This window comes from Mchenga conophoros, linkage group LG5 (genome assembly GCF_057382185.1).
Source record: "Mchenga conophoros isolate Kocher_MC1m ecotype Shallow Benthic linkage group LG5, M_conophoros_male_GT1.1, whole genome shotgun sequence".
NCBI lineage: Eukaryota > Metazoa > Chordata > Actinopteri > Cichliformes > Cichlidae > Mchenga > Mchenga conophoros.
Genome location: NC_140530.1, coordinates 21,121,436 through 21,140,221, shown reverse-complemented (window position 1 = coordinate 21,140,221; position 18,786 = coordinate 21,121,436).

Sequence of the window (18,786 nt, the reverse complement as noted above, 5' to 3'; positions counted from 1 at the left end):
TGTTCTGTGGAGAACAGCTGGTGCTCGGTTTTACTTTTGTGACACAACCACACAAACAGCTGACACATTGCTATACTTTTATTGTGTATATGTTGGAAGACTTTCTGTCTAAGCAGCTTGTTGGGTTTATATTTTATTATTGTCATTTGTATTTAGAAATATATAATTATTAGATTGAAAGAATGTCTCATCCTAGGAGGTCTGTAACAACCCTGTGTAGCGTGAAGAGGGGAGTACGTTCACTCCTCTTCAGAGTGTTCTGGCGTAGATCACACATCTCCTAGGGTCATGAGAGAGGTTGTATCTTCTCTTGCTGATATATGGTATAGCAAACACACGTTTATCTGTTTCAGTGTAAGAGCCTTTTGTTTAAGTGAACTGCTGGACTCCCTGGCGCTAGTAGGTGTGGGGAGTCCTCACAGGGTCACATCTTTACCCACCCCCCAAACACACACACATCTCTCTCTCTCTCTCTCATATATATATATATATATATATATATATATATATATACATATATATATACATATATATATACATATATTTATTATGGAATGCCGTTTAGGAAAATATATATATATTACAATCAAAGTCTGAATATATTGAATGATCTTCTGAATACATAGAACGAAACTTGAATATATAGAATGATCTTCTGATTATGCATGCCAGATGCTTCGGTTATTAGTAAATTTGGTTGGATTCATTAGAAGAAAAATTTTTTTTGTGCCAGACACCAAAAATTGTGAAATATCACAATATTGAAAAAGTTCCAAGGCTATTATTTAGGTAAAAGTTGATAAGACTGGTTTTAACTTCATATTCATTGCCATTTAAATCATAAAAGTAGTCAAACTGTTTAAAATATACTTTTGTTTCATGACAAACCACACTTGTCACAGTAAAAAAAATGTTACACAATATGTTACATATCATGGTATGATGTACTAATTTATCTGTTAATAAACACGAATTGTGATTCTTTTATTAAATAAAATATCTGTTATACATTTTTAACTGTCAAACAGAGAAATGTTTTTATTTAACTCTTACTGGCTGATATTTGGAAAAGAAATCACACATAAAAGGTAGGAACACAGAACACTTTATTTGTGTATTTCCAGTACCCAGAGGAAGAAAAGAGTACTCTGTAGTAATAGGGCAATACTGACCTTAAAAAAACAAAGAAAAGAAAAGGGAAAGGGAAAGGAAAAAAAACAAACAAAATACAATTAGCCTGCCTAATCAAGCAAACAAAATCCTTAAACATTCCCTAAAGAACCAGGTTATGTTTAACAGTTATTATCATTATCATTATCATTATTATTATTATTAGTAGTAGTAGTATCATTATATAGGCCCGGGGAGGGTGCCCGAGGGCGAGCGTCTGGTGGCCGGGCCTTAGTCCATGGAGCCCGGCCGGGCACAGCCCGAAGAGGAGACATGGGCCCATCCTCCCGCAGGCCCACCACCCGCAGGAGGCGCCATAGGGGTCGGGTGCATTGTGTGCCGGGTGGCGGCCAGGAGCGGAGGCCCTGGCGGACTGACCCCCGGCTGCCAAGACTGGCAATAGGGACATGGAATGTCACCTCTCTGGTGGGGAAGGAGCCTGAGTTAGTGTGTGAGGTTGAGCGGTACCGGCTAGATATAGTCGGGCTCACCCCTACGCATGGCTTGGGCTCTGGAACCAGTCTCCTGGAGAGGGGCTGGACTCTGTCTCAGTCTGGAGTTGCCCCTGGTGAGAGGCGGCGGGCTGGGGTGGGTATTCTAATATCCCCTCGGCTTGCTGCCGGTACGTTGGGGTTTTTCCCGGTGGACGAGAGGGTTTGTTCCCTGCGCCTTAGGGTCGGGGAACGGGTCCTGACTGTCATCTGCGCTTATGCGCCGAGTGGCAGTTCAGAGTACCCAGCCTTCTTAGAGTCCCTGGGGGGGGGGGGGTGCTGGAAGGTGCTCCACCTGGAGACTCTGTTGTCCTGCTGGGAGACTTCAATGCTCACGTGGGTAACGACAGCGAGACCTGGAGGGGCGTGATTGGGAGGAACGGCCTCCCTGATCTGAACCCGAGCGGTGCTTTGTTATTGGACTTCTGTGCTAATCACAGTTTGGCCATAACGAACACCCTGTTCGAACATAAGAGTGTCCATAAGTGCACGTGGCACCAGGACGCTCTAGGCCGTAGGTCGATGATCGATTTTGTAATCGTATCACCAGACCTGTGACCATATGTTCTGGACACTCGGGTAAAGAGAGGGGCTGAGCTGTCAACTGATCACCACCTGGTGATGAGTTGGATCAGGTGGCGGGGGAGGATGCTGGACAGACCTGGTGCACCTAAACGCGTAGTGAGGGTGTGCTGGGAACGTCTAGCAGAGGCCCCAGTCCGCGAGATCTTCAACGCACACCTCCGGCAGAGCTTCAACAGCATTCCGAGGGAGACTGGGGACATTGAGCCCGAATGGACCATGTTCAGCGTCTCCATTGCCGAAGCTGCTGCATTGAGCTGCGGCCGCAAGGTGGTTGGTGCCTGCCGCGGTGGTAATCCCCGAACCAAATGGTGGACACCAGAGGTGAAGGGAGCCACCAGGCTGAAGAAGGAGTCCTATCGGGCTTGGTTAGCCTGTGGGACTCCGGAGGCAGCCGACAGGTATCGACAGGCCAAGCGGAATGCGGCTTGGGCAGTGGCTAAAGCAAAAACTCGGGTGTGGGAGGAGTTCGGAGAGGCCATGGAAAAAGACTTTCAGACTGCCTCGAAGAGATTCTGGCAAACCGTCAGGCGTCTCAGGAGGGGAAAGCGGTGCTCTACCTGCACTGTGTATAGTGCTGGCGGAGCGCTGCTGACGTCGACAGAAAAATTGTCAGGCGGTGGAAGGAATACTTCGAGGACCTCCTTAATCCCACTGACACGTCTTCCGAGGAGGAAGCAGAGTCTGGGGATGAGGGGAATGACCCGCCAATTTCCGGGGGCGAGGTCACTGAGGCAGTTAAACAACTCCTTGGTGGCAGAGCCCCTGGTGTTGATGAGGTCCGCCCCGAGTTCCTGAAGGCTCTGGACGTTGTAGGGCTGTCCTGGTTGACACACCTCTGCAATGTTGCGTGGAGATCAGGGGCAGTACCTGTGGACTGGCAGACCAGGGTGGTGGTCCCCATCTTTAAGAAGGGGGACCGGAGGGTGTGTTCCAACTACAGGGGGATCACACTCCTCAGCCTCCCTGGGAAAGTCTATGCCAGGGTGCTGGAAAGGAGAGTTCGTCCGCTAGTCGAACCTCGGATACAGGAGGAACAATGCGGTTTTCGTCCTGGTCGCGGAACACTGGACCAGCTCTTTATCCTCTCGAGGATACTTGAGGGTGCATGGGAGTTTGCCCAACCAGTCTACATGTGTTTTGTGGACTTGGAGAAGGCATTCGACCATGTCCCTCGGGGTGTCCTGTGGGAGGTGTTGCGGGAGTATGGGGTGTCTGGCCCATTGCTACGGGCCATTCGATCCCTATACAACCGTTGCAAGAGCTTGGTTCGCATTGCCGGCAATAAGTCGGACTCGTTCCCGGTGGGTGATGGGCTCCGCCAGGGCTGCCCTTTGTCTCCGGTTCTGTTCATAATTTTTATGGACAGGATTTCTAGGCGCAGACAAGTGGCGGAGGGCTTTCGCTTTGGTGGCCTCAGAATCTTATCTCTGATTTTTGCGGATGATGTGGTTCTGTTGGCTTCATCGGGTGAGGGCCACCAGCTCGCACTGGAACGGTTCGCAGCCGAGTGTGAAGCAGCGGGAATGAGGATCAGCACCTCCAAATCTGAGGCCATGGTTCTCAGCCGGAAAAGGGTGGAGTGCCCACTCCGGGTCGGGGATGAGTTCCTGCCCCAAGTGGAGGAGTTCAAGTATCTCGGGGTCTTGTTCGCGAGTGATGGGAGAAGGGAGCCGGAGATTGACAGACGGATTGGGGCTGCAGCTGCAGTAATGCGGACGCTGCACCGGTCCGTCGTGGTGAAGAGGGAGTTGAGTGTAAAAGCGAAGCTCTCAATTTACCGGTCAATCTACGTCCCTACCCTCACCTATGGCCACGAGCTGTGGGTAGTGACCGAAAGAACGAGATCGCGGATACAAGCGGCAGAAATGAGCTTCCTCCGAAGGGTGGCTGGCCTCTCCCTTAGAGATAGGGTGAGAAGTTTGGCCATCCGGGAGGGGCTCAGAGTAGAGCAGCTGCTGCTTCACATCGAAAGGAGCCAGCTGAGGTGGTTCGGGCATCTGACAAGGATGCCCCCTGGGCGCCTCCTGGGTGAGGTGTTCCAGGCATGTCCCACCGGGAGGAGGCCCCAGGGCAGACCCAGGACAGACCCAGGCTTTATCCGGCCTCGGATAAAGCGGATGAAGATGGATGGATGGATGGTGACATGAACAACTTACACATGAGAACGACTAGCAGCAGGAGATCAGCCATGATTAAAAGAACAATGTGAACGTGCAGAACAGACTACAACAGTCTGTCTGACTGCTCTGACTCTCACCTACATTAAATGTTCATTTTAGAACTTGTTTTCAGGAAAACCACAGTTTTCACAGTGTCACATTAACTGGCCACAGTAAGACATATGTCACATACTGAGAACCTGCAAGGATACACTTTTTAAACCCTCACACATATAACTAGAATATATTTAGTCAACCTTTTTGTAGGCACATAACAGTTAAAGTGCCTGTTGATCACTTTTGTTGCTTTGCTTTTGTGTTTCTCATACATGCTTATTTCTACCATGGCAGAACGATTAGTGAATACATGCTTTATCATGTATGTCAAAACAAAAGTCATTTGCTTTTTAGTAAATGGATTATTAATGAAATTTTGAGATGTTGGTAAAAATGGTTATAGAAATCTTTAGACACAGATGGGGATACCATTTCCACCTGATTATCAGTATAGTTTTTGTGTTTGTTCACCAGCCATTACAAAACTTCCTTTGAAGTAAAAATGCATTCTAGCATACAGTATAGCTTCAGCTAGAGTTCATATAAACTATACAGCACAGGTCTCATTACTATAAACTATGAATGCCTATGCCATATTTTTTCTTCTAAGGCATAGCAACAACCTCAATACATGAGAATAAATGGACTGTCATGGTCCTGGGTCGTGTGACCCAGTGTGTTATGTTTAGCCTATTTTGATGTTTATTGTTTATTTAGGTTCTTTAAGGTAGTCCAGTCCTTTTGTAATTATGTTACCCTCGTATCAAGCCTCCCTTGCCCTTCGTGTGTTTATGTCTGTGTGTCTTGTAGTGTCAAGTTCATGCTGTCGCGTCTGTCACCTCCCCCTGTACTACGTCTCCCCGGTTCATGTCTCATGTTTCCTGTTTTACTTTGAAGGCCTGCATTCACTGTCAGTGTATTCAGTTTCACTCCTCCTGTCCTGTCGTTAAGTTCATGTGTATCAGCTGTGTTCCCATGTGTGGCCACTTCCCCTGATCATCCCTCATGTGTATTTAGTCTCTGTGTTTCTTACAGTCTGTGTCGCGTCGTCTGTGTTCCCACCCTCCGTGTTTCCATGCCCGGTCTGTTGTATTCTAAGTCATAGCCTTACCTTAGTTCATTCCCAGTTTAGGTTTCTGTGTAGTTATTGCTTTTGTGCCGCCCTTATTCTTGTTTGTTTCTCTTGTGTTACCTGCCACAATAAAAGGCTCGCTTTTGTTTAAAGTTCACTCCCGTCTGCACCTGAGTCCTCCACGCACTCTCCACACAGTCTGTCACAGCGGACCGTGACAGTACGACGCGACCATGTCGGACTCAGCGGACATTTCAGAGGAGGTAGGGGAGGAGCTGAACAGGCTCTGCCGCATTATGGATCGCATCATCGGATGCGCGGATCCAAGTGTGGTTTCCACGGGATTGGCGGCCGTGGACGCCATTTTGTTGCGGGAGCCACGGTTGCAACAGCTCCCCCACCTCGTCGAGGCGTTTGACTCCCTGGGCCCCCTTAAGGAGGAGCTTCGTGCCCTGGCCCAGAGGGTCCTGAATGCCGCCTCAGCACCCACACCTCCGTCCCGTGAACGGGTATCATCGCCGCTGCCTCATGAGCCAGAGGCTGTGAGAGGTGGAACGCTGAGGTCCACTTCCACTCAGCCATCGCCTCACCGTGGATCAGCTTCCTCATTTCCGCCACAGTCAAGCTGCACTGACCAGCACACGGAGGCGATGGAGGCCATAGATTTTGGCGACGATGAGCGTCAGCAGGTGTTGCGGGCTTATCGGGAGGAGTAGCTCCGCTGGAAGCCTTGGCTCATTCCCGAGGAGGAGCTCCCACCCATCGCCCTGCTTCAGACCGGCCACTCACCATCACCCCCTCGCGAGGACTTCATTTCTCCGGCCGCTTGTCTGGCGAGGATGTGGGCAGAGGAGGAAGACTCGATCCCAACAGTTAACGCTGCCGCGCTCGCGGCCGCTCCCAGGAGGAAGCGGCGTCGGCGTCGCTCTACACGGCACTCAGAGGTTAGTGATAACGTTCTGTTGCCACTGAAACGCCCTGGATGTAGTGAGGGCGAGGGGTTTGGAAAGACAATTAAGGTCTCGGAGATGGAGACACAATTTACCTGTACTGTTAACTCTGTCACCCCCCCATGCACCTCATCACGGTCTGTTTTCTCGGGGGCCAGTGAAGAAGCTGCCTTTTCCATGCCTCTGACTGCTAATGTTGAAGGTGTTAATCTTGTGCCCACGTTGTGTTTTGACATCAAAGCTAAAATTTCTGGTGTTGGGCACGCTATTCTTGGGGAAGACACACTGCCATCACCGAACTGTGAAACCGACACTGCCAAACCGACCATAGACTCTTCAGTCCTGAGAATTAAACCAAGAGATGTACTGTTAAACCCTGGTATTATGTATGAGCAGGCTGAGGGGGACATTAGCGAAACAGAATGTACTAATGATTCTGCACACCCAGAACCTCAATCTTCCACTGAGAGGGCTTCTTTTAAGACCGCTAGGGCATTTGGGGCCTTATTTAAGACCATGTCTCAGCCCCTGCTGTCCGTTAACTGCAAATTAGGTGAGAAAGCTTCTGATCTGACCAGTAGTAAGACTGTATTGCCCTTGGCTAGTACCCCCCTTTCCGAGTCTGTTTTCCTTGTTCCCGAGTCAAATAACAAATGTCCTGTATATATAACTAGACCAGCGAAAGAAGAAATGTCCAGCGTTGATCTTGAAAATGTCTGTTATGATCCTGTGCTGATTGGTCCCCATGTTCCTCACTCTGCTGATGGTTTGACCAGAGTGAGTGCTTTGGAGCCCGACATCAGCGACTGCTTTTCTACACCAGTCCATCGGGCCGGGACGATTATTATGGGTCTGCCAGGATTCCCTATGTCTGTGAATGACATTGCAATTTCCGTTAATACAAAACTGAAGGACTGTTTAAGTTATGCTCCCGCATTATCCAATGACAAGGCTGAATTTTGTGTTTCCAAGACTGTCGGGGGGGGGGGGGAGCGCCATGCTAGCCATTACAAACCAGCTAGCCCTTTAACTGCACCCCTGGGCCAGGACCTTTTGACTGATGTTAATGAACTGGCCGATCTAAGGACAATTCAGCCGGATGGCTCAGAGCCAGTCCACTATGTTTTCTGTGCAAAGCTAAGTCCATGTGCATTCCACTCACTAGCCTTCTACAGCCGATCAGTGTGTGTGGCTGAACCCCCCCTTAACTCAGTCTCGCCTATGGGGTGCTTGGACTCCAATAAGCGTAGTTATTTCCTATATGACTGCCAAATTATTGTGTTAAAATCATCTGCACATAGTCCTGGTTGTTTTATGTGGGTTCATGAAGCATGTCTTGGCCTTAAGAATCGTGCTTCCTGGGACAGTATAACTATCACTTGTGTCACTGAGCCAACTTATTTCAGATCTGAAATGTTGTTTGAATCGTGCTCCAAGACAGAAGGTGTGTTTAGCTCCCCAAGAAGGGCAACTAAGGACAATTTGGACTATGTTAAGGGCTTAGAGACTTTAAGGTCTTTGTCTGTCGTTGCTCCTCTGCTTACACCTGACAAAGTCAATATCTGGAACTTTGTGCTCACTCCCAGGGTGGCTGTGGCGTTGCCTGACCTCTCACCTGCGTCTGATCTCCAGGTAGAGGCAGGGGTTACCCAGCCAGCACCTGAGCTAGTTCCCACCACTGGGGTCAGGGCAGCCGTAGGTCTGCCATATCCTGCACCTGCATCTGCACCTCAGGTGGGAATGGCTGCCGTCCGGTTTGTTCCCACACCCAGGTTGGTTCCCAAGGTTATGCCAGTCAGTACACAGCTGAGCTCCGCACCCAGCCTAGGCACTCGGGTGGGAGCAGTTGACGCTCTGCAGGCGCCTGCACCAACTGATGCTTCCATTATAGGCCCCAGGGACTCATCACCGCCGCAATGGCCTCATGCCTCGTCCGCTGGAGGGCCCGAGGAGCCCGTCCAGCCTCATGCTACGTCAGCTGGAGGGCCCGAGGAGCCTGTCCAGCCTCATGCTTCGTCAGCTGGAGGGCCCGAGGAGCCCGTTCAGCCTCACGCCACGTCAGCTGGAGGGCCCGAGGAGCCCGTCCGGCCTCACGCCACGTCAGCTGGAGGGCCCGAGGAGCCCGTCCGGCCTCAAGCTTCGTCAGCTGGAGGGCCCGAGGAGCCCGTCCGGCCTCATGCTACGTCAGCTGGAGGGCCCGAGGAGCCCGTCCTGCCTCATGCTACGTCAGCTGGAGGGCCCGAGGAGCCCGTTCGGCCTCATGCTTCGTCAGCTGGAGGGCCCGAGGAGCCCATCTGGCCTCATGCTACGTCAGCTGGAGGGCCCGAGGAGCCCGTCCTGCCTCATGCTACGTCAGCTGGAGGGCCCGAGGAGCCCGTTCGGCCTCATGCTTCGTCAGCTGGAGGGCCCGAGGAGCCCGTCCAGCCTCACGCCACGTCAGCTGGAGGGCCCGAGGAGCCCGTCCGGCCTCACGCCACGTCAGCTGGAGGGCCCGAGGAGCCCGTCCAGCCTCATGCTACGTCAGCTGGAGGGCCCGAGGAGCCCGTTCAGCCTCACGCCACGTCAGCTGGAGGGCCCGGGGAGCCCGTCCGGCCGCCTGTCTCCGCTGGAGGGTCCGAGGGGCCCGTCCGGCCGCCTGTCTCCGCTGGAGGGTCCGAGGGGCCCGTCCGGCCGCCTGTCTCCGCTGGAGGGTCCGAGGAGCCCGTCCGGCCTCAAGCCACGTCAGCTGGAGGGCCCGAGGATCCCGTCCGGCCTCAAGCCACGTCAGCTGGAGGGCCCAGGGAGCCCGTCCGGCCTCAAGCCACGTCAGCTGGAGGGCCCGAGGAGCCCGTCCGGCCGCCTTCTGCTCCTGCTTCGCCTGGTCAAGCTTCGGCTTCGGCTTCGGCCTCTGCTTCGCCTGGTCCAGCTTTGGCTTCTGCTTCGCCTGGTCCAGCTTCGGCTTCTGCTCCTGCTTCGCCTGGTCCAGCCTCAGCCTCAGCTCCTGCTTCGCCGTCACCTGGTCTGGCCTCTGCCTCAGCTCCTGCTTCGCCGTTGCCTGGTCCGGCTCCGTCGCCTGTGGCTGCCACGCCACCGCCTAGTCCTGCCTCGTCTGGTCCTGCCTCGACTGGTCCTGTGCCCACCGGGCCTCGGCCAGTATGCCTGACACTGAAGAGCCGCCGCTGCCTTCCGCGCGGCCGGCCCCCTGAGCTGCTCCGCCGTCACCTTCGCCGCCGCCGTTGCCTTCCGCACGGCTGGCCTCCTGACCGGCTCTGTCACCTGTGGCGCCCGCCTGGTCGGCCCCCCGACCGTGTGACCCTTGAACTCTTGTGCCCGCGGGCACCGGGTCGGCCTCCTGAACTGCACCGCCACTGCCTCCCGCATGGACGGCCTCCTGATGGGAGATGGCGTGGCCTGTTGGGTTGCCAACCCCCGGGTCGGCCGCCTGAACTCATAAACTGTGGGCTGGTGTGTTGCCGCCCTCCGGGCCAACCCCCTGAACTGTGTTTGGACTATTGTCACGTGCTCCAGGGTTTTCTGTCGGCTGTTTTTTGTTTCTTGTTCTGGTCCCTCCGTCCTGGTCCCCCGCCGCCCGCCCGGGCTCGGTGGTCGGTTTTGTTTTTTTTGTTTTTTGGTTTCGGGCTGTCTGGAGCCAGCCCTTGGTGGGGGGGTGGTGTCATGGTCCTGGGTCATGTGACCCAGTGTGTTATGTTTAGCCTATTTTGATGTTTATTGTTTGTTTAGGTTCTTTAAGGTAGTCCAGTCCTTTTGTAATTATGTTACCCTCGTATCAAGCCTCCCTTGCCCTTCGTGTGTTTATGTCTGTGTGTCTTGTAGTGTCAAGTTCATGCTGTCGCGTCTGTCACCTCCCCCTGTACTACGTCTCCCCGGTTCATGTCTCATGTTTCCTGTTTTACTTTGAAGGCCTGCATTCACTGTCAGTGTATTCAGTTTCACTCCTCCTGTCCTGTCGTTAAGTTCATGTGTATCAGCTGTGTTCCCATGTGTGGCCACTTCCCCTGATCATCCCTCATGTGTATTTAGTCTCTGTGTTTCTTACAGTCTGTGTCGCGTCGTCTGTGTTCCCACCCTCCGTGTTTCCATGCCCGGTCTGTTGTATTCTAAGTCATAGCCTTACCTTAGTTCATTCCCAGTTTAGGTTTCTGTGTAGTTATTGCTTTTGTGCCGCCCTTATTCTTGTTTGTTTCTCTTGTGTTACCTGCCACAATAAAAGGCTCGCTTTTGTTTAAAGTTCACTCCCGTCTGCACCTGAGTCCTCCACGCACTCTCCACACGGTCTGTCACAGCGGACCGTGACAGTGACAAACAGAATTATAAATAACTTGTCTAAAATGAGACCATATAAAGTAAAAGAGGTTTGATTTCGAGGACAGACGTATCTCGACCTAACTGCTGTTCAAATCTCCTCATTGTGATGTTCAGCCAATCAGAAGAAAGTTTGTTTTAAAGGAAGCTAGCACAGGCTGTGGGTGAAGCAAGGCTTTTGTAGAGGACAAGACAAGACAAGACCATATACACAAATAGGCGAGTGAACACGGATAAAAGCAAACTAAAGTGAAACTAATGAGAGCAGAGAAGCAAATTACAGACAAAAGCTGGAAGTCAAATGAAAGCAAGGAGTATGAGAAAACTAACCTTCCAAATAAAACAGGAAAAAGACAAAAGATAAACAACAATGCACACTAATTTTTTCTTTGTCTGTTTCCTAAATGCTGGATACTTTTTTGTAATCAAAACTCAGAGAGACACAGAGACCAAATAGACCTGCTGTAGCACACTTTTTGAGACCCTTAAACCTATATAATGATGATATTGTTAAGTTAAATGGAAATCTGGACACAGGCACAGAGCACATACGTGATCTTAAAAGGGAGGAATTTATTCAATAGGTGAGCAATAGTCTTTTCCTCAGAAATATGTTGGTGGAAGCTAAATTATGTATTATAAATGAGCTGTCTCTCTCTCTCATGTGTTTCCAGACAAAATCAAAAGTGATTTTGAATTAATTGTCTCTAAAGACCTGCTATTCTCCTTTTTAACAGCTTTTCAAAAGATGTATGACATTTTATTCTTAAATAATAACACTGCAAAATCTCCAGTGTTAAATTGACACGAGAAACTGTCTGTATGAATCCACTCTGAGTGTTAAATGAACATTTTTGACAGTGTTATATTTCTAACAGTAACCTAGTCAGTGTTAAAGATTAACAATGGCTAACATTAGCAGTGTTGATTCTCTAACACTGTAAAGTTACTAGCATGTTTAGTTATTTTCCAGTGTTAGAAAATCAGCACTGCTCAGTGTTAGTCATTGTTAATCTTTGTTACGTTCCCCTAAAAGGGTCCAGGCGATTAGGGAAAGTAACAAAAAGTGTCCGGGTCAGAAAAAGGAGACAGGGAGGCAAAAGGGGTTAAATTAAAGAGTTTTATTAAAGTTTCTATTAATAGGTCAACTAAAAGAGACGGACAAACTGTAATCACCATTTACAGAAACAAAACAAAACTCAAGCGTTGGTCAGTAAACTGAAAAGTAAGTAAAGAGGATTAGTTGCCAAACACACTCCTCTTCACCGAGTAGGAGCAGAACGCACACAGCTCACTAGCTGCAAATCAACAAGGATCTGGCCCTAGAGCTGCTGTTCTTCTGTAAATCTATTTTCTGTAAATCTATTTTAGATACGGTGGCACCTCTGAAACTAAATGTTGTCCATTCTTCAAATTTCTGTCCTTGGATAAATGAAAGTATTCGAAATTTTAGGAGATATTGTCACAAATTAGAACGTTTATGGAAGGCTTCCAATCTTGAGGTCAATAGGGTACATCTCAAGGAATCAATTTTCTCACTTAACGACATGATAAAAAATGCCAGAACGGAATATTTTGCTAATCTAATAGCTTCAAAAAAGAAAAATCCCAGAGTATTGTTTGATACAATTAAAAACATTGTCTCTCCTGATATTCCTCATGTACCAGTCTATACTAAATCTGATTGTAATGACTTTTTAAACTATTTTGTTAATAAGGTCTAACATTTCTCCATCATCCTCTCAGTATCACACTGACACGTTGCTTACGTCTGATACCTGGTCCTCTTTTACTCCTGTTACCTTACAGGACATCAGTGCTCTGCTTGGTCGAATGAAACTAACTTCAAGCCACCTTGATGTACTTCCTCCATCATTTTTCATTAGTGTGTTTGACTCTATTGGCCCCTGTATTCTGGAAATAATTAATACTTCTCTTTATACTGGCTCAGTTCCCAGCTATTTTAAACAAGCTATTGTTGAACCAATATTAAAGAAACCAAATTTGGACCCATCTCTTCCAAGCAGTTACAGGCCAATATCAAAATTACCATTGGTGTCAAAGATCTTGGAAAAAACAGTTGCAGAACAACTTAACAACTTTTTGGAAAAGAACAATGTTCTGGACATTTTCCAGTCTGGTTTCCGCAAATTACACTCCACTGAAACCGCTTTGCTTAAAGTGTCTAGTGACATTCTGATGGCAGCAGACTCTGGAGAGTACACTGTTCTGGTTATGTTGGATCTCAGCTCTGCTTTTGATACTGTTGATCACAGCATCATGATAAATAGGCTGAAGGACTTGTTTGGGATTACTGGTGTTGTTTTAAAATGGTTTATGTCGTATCTATCTGAGAGATCCTTTACTGTCTGTATAAATCATGTGGTGTCGGAAACATCAGTTCTGCCTTCTGGGGTACCTCAAGGATCTGTTTTAGGTCCTATTCTCTTTTTGCTGTATATACTCTCTCTAGGCCACATTATCAGACGTTACAATAATATTTCTTATCATCTCTATGCTGATGACATTCAGTTGTACTGTTCTTTCAAAGCTTCTGAGTTGTATAAATTGTCTTGTTTAAATAATTGTCTGTCAGAAATCAAACAATGGTTAAATGACAATTTCCTTCAGTTAAATGCAGATAAAACAGAAACTTTGATTATTGCACCTGATCACATGCTCTCAGAAATTAGGTAGCATATCAGTTTTTTAGACCCTTCATTTCAGTCGAGTCTCAGAAACTTAGGTGTTATATTTGACAGTTCAATGTCTCTTGGGAAACACTCTAAACAACTTGTCCGGAACTGTTTTTATCATCTAAGAAACATTTCTAAACTCAGGCTACTGGTGTCAAAGGCAGAACTTGAGATGATTATTCATGCTTTTATCTCTTCTCGTTTGGATTATTGTAACGGTCTTTTTACGTGTCTCAACAAATCAGCTCTGGATCGCCTTCAGTCTGTACAGAATGCAGCAGCAAGACTTAACTGGTACAAACGAGAGGTCACACATTACTCCAGTTTTGGCTTCTCTTCATTGGTTGCCTGTAAATTTTAGGGTTTATTTTAAAATTTTAGTTGTAACTTTTAGAGCTCTGCACAGTGAAGCTCCCCAGTATATCTCTGACCTGTTGAAACCTCATGCTTAATCCCGAGCACTTAGGTCTTCAAGTCAGAGGCTACTGGTGGTCCCACGTACTAGGTTTAAAACACGTGGGGATCGGGCTTTTCAGGCACTGGCACCTAGGCTGTGGAACTCTCTGCCGTTGTCTTTACGCTGTCTAGACTCTACTGACTCCTTTAAAAAGCAGCTGAAGACATTTTTATACAAACGGGCTTTTAATTAATTTTAACTTGTATGTCTGATCTTATTGTAAAGCACTTTGTGATTTTTATCTGTGAAATGTGCTATATAAATAAATTTTACTTACTAACTTACTTCTTCTTCTTCTTCTTTTATTTTAACGGCAGCTTGCATCCATAGAAGTTGCATTACTGCCACCCTCTGGTGTTACTTAGACTGTATCTAGCTCTTTAAATCCTCTTAAATAATCCCATACTTCTCAGAAACCAAAGAACCACTCCTTTCCTTTCATGACATCCTAGCCATTCAACCACCTTTTCAAACCTGAGTTCCCCCCTCATTCCAGTTTCTACCCTCATCATTCTCCTATAGTTACCATACCTCCTGCAGTTAATAAATACAAGCTCAATTGTTTCCATAACACCACACCAATTACATAACCCCTTTAAATGTTTCCCCATCCTAAAAAGAGTGCCATTCAGGTAACGATGCCCTGTTTTTATTTTACACATAACAATCTCCTCCCTCCTATTCAGTCCTCTATTTCTTTTACTTCTACTGTATTTTGTACCCTATACAATTGTCTCCTTCTAGTTTCATTATCCCACACCATTTTCCATAACTTCTTACTTTCACTCCAAACTATACACTTTCCTTCCGATTTAGATAATGGTATCTGTACCTCTGCGTCTACTCTTTTAATAACTTCCTTAGCCATTCTATCTGCTTTTTCTGGCCCTAGAGCTCACCTTTCTCTGGCCTTTATTACCATACCTTTAATTACTGATGGGAGTCAGCTGTACCAAAGAAAAAGGTGGCACCTAAGGTAGGAGGGATGGTAGGACACACCCACACAGGCAACTTCAGGAGAAGGCCCAAAGGGCAGCTCATCTCTGTGATGCTTATCAGAATAAATCTGTGGGTATTTTGTGATCAATATCTAAGACAAATCAATAGAGTTATATTATTGACTTCTCAGAATCACACAGATGACAGCAAAAAGTTAACCAAACCTGTCAAAACAATAAACTGCATCTTCCTGTAGAAAACATTTTACTTGTAATGAAAGTTTTTAAAACTCAGTTGTTATTATTATTATTATTATTGGTAATTTCTGCGTTTAACTAAAAAATGAATTCGCAAGCGAAAAAGCTTTATTAATATTGATTTTCTTTTAAGATATGATAGGACAAGAGTGACAGTCATTTACAATGTACAGTGATGGAGGTTACGTTACTGTAGCTGAAGAATACCTTGATCAAGTCTGTCTGTCCCCAGGAATGAAGGTTGTTAAATCTGTGGTTCTTAATCCAACCTTTAGATCAACAAAAACTGACACATTACAGCACAAAACGTCTGTTGTTAAGGTGGTGTATCAGTATGTAATAATATGGAAAAGAAAAAAAGACATTTGTACTGTAATGGTCAACATGCTACTGTAAATAACATTCAGGCACAGAACAGCTGAGTGTGACTGAGTCTGTCTCTGTGATCACTGGTGGATTAATGATGAGTTTACATGGAAGAGGAGCTGAAGAGTTGAAACATTAACAGCAGTTAGGATCACATCTGTGCCTGACCAACATACTGAAAGTATGCTTTGCTTTCACACATTAAGATAATATCAGTACTTTGTGGTAAAGCCGCAGACTCACTTTTGATGATGATGGAGGAAGAGTCACTGTACAAAGAGTTTGACCCTCCCATCTGGGGCGTGTAAGAACAATTCACTCTCCATGTGGTCTGAGACCGGCCATCTCCAGAAGTTTAGTTGCTGTCTGGTGTGTCAGACAGGAGAACTTTTCTTTTAACATATGTGTCTGAAATAGGTATAGAGTGGTTTTACTGCATATTGTAAAATTGTTGTCTGCACACACGGAGACTTATATATAAAAAGGTACAAACCAGTGACTGTAGAAAACATGGACGACATGACAGCTCCCCAAAAATGAAGCCAAAATGTCTCTATCACCACCTGGTATCTATATTTAACTCAAGCCCTATTTAATGTTGGTTTTTATAAATTATTAAATGTTTATGTATTTACAGTATTTTACCGTAGACTGACAGAATTACACTTAGTGGGAGTTGCAATCTTTTAACATTTAGTTTTTAATAAATTCTCTCTCCAGCAGATTTTTGTTGATGATATCAATAGCGAATTTAGTCAGAAAACCGAGTATTTACTTTCATGGTCACCTGCCTGATGTGGTGATGTTAGCAGCCTTTCCTCCACCAAAACTGACTCTGAGTAAATCCTTGATCACAGTGACAGCCTCAGTCATATTGAGCTGTGAAGCTTCATTAGTGTAATTTCTACATTGCAAGCCAAGTGTCTACAGGCTCCTCCTGTGGGCAGACACTAACAGGGACTGTGTTGTTGGAGATGGGTAGAAAGATTTTACCTGCTGAAGCTGAAGTTTGGTGTGCTTATGTTGCAAAGCTTGATGCTTTTCTTTTTATATCTCCTGGCAGTGACCCATCTACTATTGCCATAAACAGTAAGTACTTGTACTGCCATGAACTTCATATATATACTATATATACATATATATATATGATTTTTCTCTTATGCAGATGAGGCATTATTTCTGTACCATTATTTGTTATTCCAGAGGCTTTTAAGCTATTTTTTTTGCACTTGTCTTGTAAAAGCCTATATTACATATTTTAATTCATTAACTCCACAGAGAAGGCATCGTTTAAATATGTTAAATATGTTTCTTTAAGCAAGTTCTTCATGACTGAGCCAAGTGTCCTCTTTTTTGGAAATCAAAATATGGTCAACCTACTATATCTGATTTTTTTTTTCCACAGTTCAAGGCAACTGTTGCACACTTGGATTGAAAGGAATTGCAACCAGTGTAGCTTTATTAGTTTTACTTTACTGTGCCTGCAAATATATAGACATGGCACATCGTTACACATTTGTACAGTCTCACACAGCTCTTTTTAGGCGCACTGCCTTATGGTTAGTCTTTAAATTCAAATGCTAATACTCCTAACAGTAACATAAATGAAATAACATAAACAAAGATAGTGTGATTCACCAGTCTTCACCCACTGTGATTACATCGGTATAGGTCCACTACAGCACCACAAGATTTCCACAAGCATTAGCGAATTAGCTCTAGCTGCTAATTGTTAGCTTCATGACTATCGCTACCAATGAGTATATACTAATGACACATAATGGGGATTAACAGCCAACTTTCCCACATTCTCTGCAATCTGTGGGCTCAGCTTTAGGAACTGAGGAATAACTACCCTTCCCGTACCATGTCTTATTGGAGACTGTGGCACACATTATTTTACAACAACCAAAGAAAATAACATATTTGAACAATCAGAACATTTTAACCAAATATAATATTTTAACTAAAGATTATGGGGGGTTTCTTGTTTTGTCCACAATGCCTCTCTTGTCCTTACTCAACAACTTGCCAAACGATCTGAAATGCTATCATTTGCACATGAAAGCGCACCTGTTACAGTAAAACTGGTCTGTTTGTACCAATGACTGCAGAAAACATGGACAAGGCGACAGCTCCCCAAAAATGAAACCAAAACGTCTCTATCGCCCCCTGGTATCTGGCTGCAGTATAGGTCATAAACCCCGCCTCCTCCATGTTAGCGGATGGGACAGATAAATTTTTTCCACAGCTTCTTTCTTTTGTTATCAATAGTTCTCATCACACTGATTTATGTCCAAGGGGTCTCCTTTCCCATTAGTTTTGTTCTAATTCCTACCGCGGTGATATTACAGTTTTTCTCAAATGCTAAAACACATTTCACAAACGTTTCCACCATGTTCCCCAATGTCTAAACACAACACCCTTTTCTAAAGCTACATAAACACAACCACACCTTCCCACTGCAAAACTCAAACTTTCACACCAAAAGAGCAGCTCGAAGATTTCAAAAATGTAAACACTATACACATCATTACACACTACAGCAAAACAATTGAAAACACAATGCTCAATTTGTGAGAAGGTTCTTTGTTTCATAACTGCCAATGCATATTTTTAGAAACTATACAGTAACGGATCGTCGCAGATCTCTGCAGAGGATTAGGCATTTAGATTTCTGAGTTTCATATGAAGAGTATAAATCTATAAAAAATGCTGCATGTATGTACACTACTGTAACACAACTCAATGCAAAAACAGAATCTATTGCACACAACAGTACTCTTGAAAACATGATCAGGGTGTGAAGTTTTTTTATTTACGTTATTCACACCACAATCACTGTGCGGCATTATGTCACTGAGCTGCGTCGGGCCACATCACCTCATTCACATCGCAGGCTATATTGTCTCTTGCCAGGCACCGTGGGAAAAACGCCCTGGAATGGCAATTCCATCCTTGGAAGGCCTCCGCTGGGATGTCAACACAGGCCAGCTCCATTGCCCTTAGGAGGTTCTCTCTTGTGTATGGTTGTCTGTCAGAAACCTTCCATCTCCACGATGAGAAGAACTCCTCTATAGGGTTCAGGAAAGGGGAGTAGGGTGGCAGACAGATGTTTAAAAAGTGGTCACTGTTGGTGGTGAACCACTCTCTGATTTGGTTTGTTCTGTGGAAGCGGACATTGTCCCAAATGATCACATAAATGTGATGTGCGGGCCCAGGATGGTGTTGTTGGCGGTCCAGGAGGATGTCTTTTAGCTCCTCTAGGAAGGTGAGGAGACGTTG